We start from the raw sequence: 6,983 nt of genomic DNA on the forward strand, positions 1-6,983 counted from the left end.
GAAGTGAAACGGAGCAAAACCATCACTGAGATGTTACGAGCAAATCTAAATTTTTTTTTTATTTTTTTATTTTTTGGTAATTTATTTAATTCATATACGCAATTGCATTTCTGTTTAGATAATGTTACTTGTGTGTTGTTCCAGTGATTCTGATATTAAAAAAAAAAAAGAAAAAAAAAAGAAATCCACAAAAAAAAAAAAAAAAACAGCAGCTCTGTTGTTAGGGAGATGCAGACCATTCTTTTATGCATGGATATTAAACTAAGTGTGTAGAAAAACCGCAGGATTATTTGTCCGTCTTGGCCAAGGAGAGGGAGAGGAATGAAGTCACGTCAAAAAGGGTGGGATAGATGTCCGACAAAACGAATTCAAAGACCAGCTGAGTTTTATGTGCATTTTTTTCTATTCTTTTCTTTAATTTTCCTTTTTTTCCCTTTTCTATTTTTCCCTTTCCTTTTCTTTTTATTTCTTTTCTTTTTTTCCCTTTCCTTTCCTTTTCTTTTCAACGCATGCATTGTATTTTCTCCTCTCCTTTTCTAATTATGTCCCATTTAAACTGTATATATGACTTGAAACGCTACACGTTTATGGAGGGTCTCGGTCGCCCAGCCCTCTATACAACATCGCACTATGTTTTATTATTATTTTTTCCTCTTTTAATTTTGCATTCCTGCTTTTATTATTTACTCGGTGGACTATTGACCCCCTCGTAGTCTTTGTGCCAGGCGGCCGGCCCCCCTCCTACCCGCCGGTGTCATCTTCTTGAGTCGGAGTTGAGCTTTGGAGGACATTTTTTTTCTCTCTCAAAAGCCCACAGTGGCCATGTTTCTCTCCCTCCTCTGGTCCCCGAAAAATCAATCAAGAAACAAGTGTCTTTGTGATGGTAGAAGACAATCAATTTCCAATGAGGAGGAGAGAGAAAGACAGGAACTAAAAAAAAAAAAAAAAAAAATTGAAAGAAATTTTGAAAAGAAAGAAAGCTGGGGGGGGGGGGGGGAAAGAAAAGGTAGCTGAGATTTAAAGACCGGGAGAGAGAACTCCTCAGAGAGATGACAGAGGTCTCCTCCAAACACTGACCTTTACAAATCATTCACAACATTTGGTGATTTTAGGAATTGCTTCTTCCCCTCTGTAGCCTCTGATTCACATATGCTGGGTCTGTTCTACACTATTCATTTATTAAACGTTTCAAAGTAAGTGCTGATCTGGTTTTATTTCCATGATTGAGATTACACACTGATCAGCAGGCTTAGTCTGAGACCTTTAATAATAATAACAAGAATAAAAACAACAATGAGCCATTAGCACCCAACCCTCCCCATTTCACACTGCTATCCATAAAGACCTCCCATTGTCCCAATCCCACAGGGTTAGACTGAAATGAAATGAAAAGTTCAGTCCATACTGATCTGATTGGCAAATATGTCTTTGTTCGATGAGAATTAAGTAAATAACAGTACAAAATGAAGCCCTTTAACCCCATTTAATGCACTGTTTATATGAAACCATATCCTCAGAGGTATAACAGACTAATTAGAGTATGTTTCTTCGAGTGATACACATTCAACCCTTAGAGAACAGTCATATGACACACACATGGGAAATATACACCTCCTGAAATCTCATTCATACATTTTATTCTCACAATTCATACAACTCAGTTCCACATGCCTTTTTTTGTTTTACTTAACACGTTTATTTTTTCATCATTTTTTGCTTAATCACTTTTTCCACAATCATTTCTTCCATTTCTTTCGTACATAATGTATTTATTTTTCACAGCAAGATTGAACACAGTATGAATTTCATTCCACGTGAATTTTTTAAAATGCAATTTATTTATTTCCATAAGATATTTTTAAACAATTTATAGCAGGGGTCACCAACATGGTCTTTAAAAAAATAAAAAAAAGCTGTTTCCTACTTTGTTAAATCATTGTTGATAATTATTATGAGAAATCATTAACATGATCAGTGTCTTCACATAGATGAATATCATTAATTATGAATAATAACATATAATAGAAGGTAAATTGAGCAAATCTGTTATTTCAGATCAAACTGAAAACTGTGTGTATCAAACTGGTAGCCCTTCACATTAATCAGTACCCAAGAAGTAGCTCTCAGTTTCAAAAAGGTGGGTGACCCCTGATTTATAGTAACACCACAGTTAGGGGAAATATTTGTAATATAGGCAAATATATCTAGAACACTATTATATAATAACAATAAAACAAATATGAGTTTATAAATGAGATTTCAAGCTTTAAATATACTTTATTGGCAAATCTTCTTGCTCCTTGTAACATTCATTACTATAATGAAACAAGACTAAGAATAAGTTTAATACATCATATTTGGTTTGTTGTATTCTTATAATAAGTAATACTTGGTAAGTTTGACTATATTTAAGATAAAATGCTAAGATTGCTTTTTGTGCAGTGTTCATTTACTTACCCATGTGTTTCCTAGATGTGATTTCTTTATACAGCAATTGCTTTTAATATGTAATTTCATATGATTTATTAATTTTTTACTAGTTCATCTTTTTCCATGTCTGCCTTTTACTCATTACCCATTCAACTGTATATACATTCACGCAATATTATTCAAATCTGGTTTTCAGAGGTTTCACATGTGAATAAGTTCTTGTTTTTTATTATCGCACTTATTTGGGAAACATATGTGATTATTCTTAAAGGGTAACTATAGCTACACTACAATTACCACCCTAATAACATTAAAAGAACCCAGTACAAATCAGTGTCATGCTTTTAAAATCTAAAGTGTGTGTTGTCCAGAGAAGAGACTGAGGAGTGAAAAAATCATTTTGCACAGAGACCTATGCAAATACCCCCCCACCCTTTTCTCTCTCTCATGCTCACACCTGTCCACATCTGTTCATCCCATTCCTTCCTCCATCTATCTGCAACATTCCTTGACATCACCTATCACTCAGGGTATTGGGATTAAATGCCTGGAGGAACAATCGCAGCACAGTGTATTATCACATGAATTCCCTCATAGCCGTCACGCTGTTTCCATATTGGAGGGAATATCAGCTTTATTTCTCAAAGAAGTGCCTATGCTACATGCACCAATACTCATCTGTTCTATCAGGTTTCTCTCTGTTTCTTACACTAGGTGGCACTGTAGGCGAGGAATTAGGACCCATATGTGGAACAGGAGCAGGAAAAGCAGGAAAATTGTCATTGTACATTTCAGGATTATGTAGAAAAGTCACAAAAAGAAGAAGAAGAGAGAAAGAGAGAGAGACTGGTAGAGAAAACGGTGAGACAAGTAAGACAGTCAGACACACGATCTTTGCACACGTGATCTGCACTATGAGAGTGCCTGTGAAAACCAAAGATTGTAGGACTGACAATCGGAACTATCAACCTCTCCATTTCTTCATTAATGCTCATTAAAGTGACCCAGTGATGAATCTCTCGCATACACAAGACACAAGACACAAGACAGCTGTCAATTTCTCTGAGTCTGGTCTCTCGGTCTTGAATCTCATTAGTGCAGAGGGCCTGTACAGTTCCTTATGTTCACGTGTTGTGTCCTTTTAAGAAGGCAAAAACTGAGTAATAACTGTTGCAGAACATAAACGAACATAAACGACTAGTATTGATACATAAATCGATTGTGTGTTTTTGGTTAATTCAATAAAGAAGCAATTGGAAAACAAACTCTGCCGTCTCTGACTTTCAATCTCTCAGCATAGGTGTGAGATATTGCAGTTGTTCTCGGTTGCTTTGGAGCATTTCTCCAATTATTCTTAATATTTGCAAACCGGTAAGTGTTTCTCTCAAAAACAATTTGTACAAACACATTGGATTTCTTGCAAAAGCCTCCACTTTTCTCAAAATACTTAGTTCATCAAAACTGTAAGTATTTGTGTCAATGGGCATCTTATTTCCAGCAAAGTTGCTTTGTCATTGTTGACAAACAAGATCTTTAAAATGAATGCACAGTTCAGTATTTGAAAAATGATGGTGCACAGTTTCTTGATATAAACTACGGTTTGGATTGCAGTGATTAAAAATGCACAAAATGTACATTTCTTTTGTACGGCACTAATGAATTTCAACAGCACAAATGTGTTTATTTGATTGCATATTCGATTTGTATTGCTTGCAAGAGACCAGACAGGATTCACACTTTTACTGTACTGTAATAGGGTTTGTTTGTTTCTTGGTTGTTCAAAGTGTAATTCTGTGTTTTGCTCTGTTGCCAAGTGAAGATTCACAAGATTCACTTTTGACCTGTTTTAGAGAAGAAGTTGATTATTAGTTGATCTGCGGTTCACTTGCCTTCATTAGTGAAATTAAGGTTCATTTGCACAATTCATCAATTCAAGAAACATTTACCAAAAAAACCCCAACATTTTAATAGAAATTTTAGCTTGATAGATTTTGACATCTGGTTTAACTATTTTGCATTCAATCTTCTTCTTCTTGTTCTTGTTATTCTTCTTCTTCTTCTTCTTCTTTCGGCTTCTCTGTGGGGTCACCACAGCGGATCATCCGTCTCCATACACCCCTGTCCTCTACATCTGCTTCTTTCACACCAACTACCTGCATGTCTTCCCTCACCACATCCATAAACCTCCTCCTTGGTCTTCCTCTTTTCCTCCTTCCTGGTGGCTCCATCCTCAGCATTCTCCTACTGATATACCCCATGTCCCTCCTCTGCACATGTCCAAACCATCTCAATCTCGCCTCCCTCACCTTGTCTCCAAAATGTCCTACATGCACTGTCCCTCTAATAAACTCAATTCTAATCCTGTTCATCGTCGTCACTCCCAACGAAAACCTCAACATCTTCACCTCTGCTACCTCCAGCTCCACCTCCTGTCTTTTACTCAATGCCACTGTCTCTAAACCATACAACATCTCAGGTCTCAACCATTTTGCATTCAATGAATTATGCAAAGAACTGATGCTGAGAGGTTTTGGGGGTTTGAGAAATTCAGGTGAAACCAGTATAATATATTTTGTTCAGCATTAAGTCAAGTCAAGTCATTTCTATTGCGCTTTTCACAACAGACTTTGCCTCAAAGCAGCTTAAGAGAATTTTAAAAGTTAAGGTGAACGATGTGTATTTATCCCTGATGAGCAGCGACTGTGGCAAGGAAAAACTTCCTTAGATGTTATGAGGAAGAAACCTTGAGAGGAACCAGACTCAAAAGGGGAACCCATCCTCATTTGGGTGATATCAAGAGTGTGATTATAGTCTTTAAACAATACAGAACACTGGAGAGTGAGAACTAAAATGAGCACTGGAATGTAAGATTATGAGTAATGTCCTTTCTACAGTCTTATACAGTCATTTGTAATTATAAAACTAGGAGCTACTGAGCAACTCATAAAATAGACATTACGTTAATAACTGTTAATGAATGTACCAAAGCATTCGCTTTGTATGCTTGTATGATGTGCAAAAGTGACCATGATATGGAGATTGAATAAGTAGTTTTGAGAATTTCATTTCTGATTTCTGATTGGCTCCAAAGCCAATGAGATAAACTATTAAAGTGCAGTATTTCAAGTGCTTTTAAACCTGTGATAAAGTAAAAAGGTAAAAAATGGCTTATATCAATCAAGCATTTTTTTTAAACAAAGTGGGTTTTTTTGTCTAAAAAACTTGTCATAAAGGTTCATAAGGCTTTTACTAAGTACATACCAAATACATATGGTCACGAGTGAGCAGTCTGATACAAAGCTCATGTTCATTAACAAAAAATATGCAGCATGCAGTGCTGAATTTACAGCCTGAATTTCATTCATCTTTAGTAACTGTTTGTTCAGGGCTGCTATAATTTACTGTTTTCGATTGTTTAATAAACAGAACCAAATAAATTTGTTTGTAATTTTGCTGGTTTTACAAACAATGGATGGAAAGGCAATCTTGTACACATCTCCTTGAAACCGATGTAGATGAGGTTGAGGAAGTGCCCAAGAAATGAATGCCTGCTGACCCTAGTGTTTAAAACTGGGGCCTCTACAGAAAAAAACATTCTGGTTTGGGCTGTGGGTTTAAATCTGAATAAAGAAATAACTATTTGGAGTAGTATACTAATAGAATGATGTGAATAATGCCATAAAACAAACACATAATACACAATATCAGTACTTTCTTCATTCCAGGCCTCTGTTTTCTGTTTCTCTCTCCCTAAAATAAATCTCTGACAAATCCTGATCAACTCTGCACTTCTCCCCTTTAAATAAGCTAAACACTAAAGGTGTCTTCAGGTGTAAAAAGGTTTTCTTTACTATTTACTAAAACGAATGACTAACACAACAGCAGCTACTCATGAATTCTAAATTTGGTGCCAGGTGAGTACATGGTGAATATACACGTATATACCGTAATTTTATAACCCAGCCATTAGGGGGGCACAAGCCAGTGTACTCTTAGTGCCGGTCCCAAGCCCGGGTAAATGGGGAGGGTTGCGTTAGGAAGGGCATCCAGCGTAAAACATGTGCCAAATCAAATATGCGGATCACAAATGAGAATTTCATACCGGATCGGTCGAGGCCCGGGTTAACAACGACCGCCACAGGTATCGTTAGCCGACAGGGTACCGGTGGAAATTGGGCTACTGTTGGCCGAAGGAGGAGAAGGAGAGGAGGAAGGCGTCTACAGAGACGGCAGGAAAAGGAGCAGTGTAGGAGAGTAGAGGTTCGGGTTGGTACTTTAAATGTTGGTACTATGACGGGTAAAGGGAGAGAGATAGCTGATATGATGGAGAGGAGAAAGGTAGATGTGTTGTGTGTTCAGGAGACCAAGTGGAAAGGGAGTAAGGCCAGGAACATTGGAGGTGGGTTTAAACTGTTTTATCATGGTGTGGATGGGAAGAGAAATGGTGTAGGGGTGATTCTGAAGGAAGCGTACAGTAAGAGTGTAGTGGAGGTGAAGAGAGTTTCTGATAGGGTGATGATCGTGAAGGTGGAAGTTGAAGGGATGATGATAAA

Source organism: Silurus aristotelis, assembly GCF_946808225.1.
Source record: "Silurus aristotelis genome assembly, chromosome: 22".
NCBI lineage: Eukaryota > Metazoa > Chordata > Actinopteri > Siluriformes > Siluridae > Silurus > Silurus aristotelis.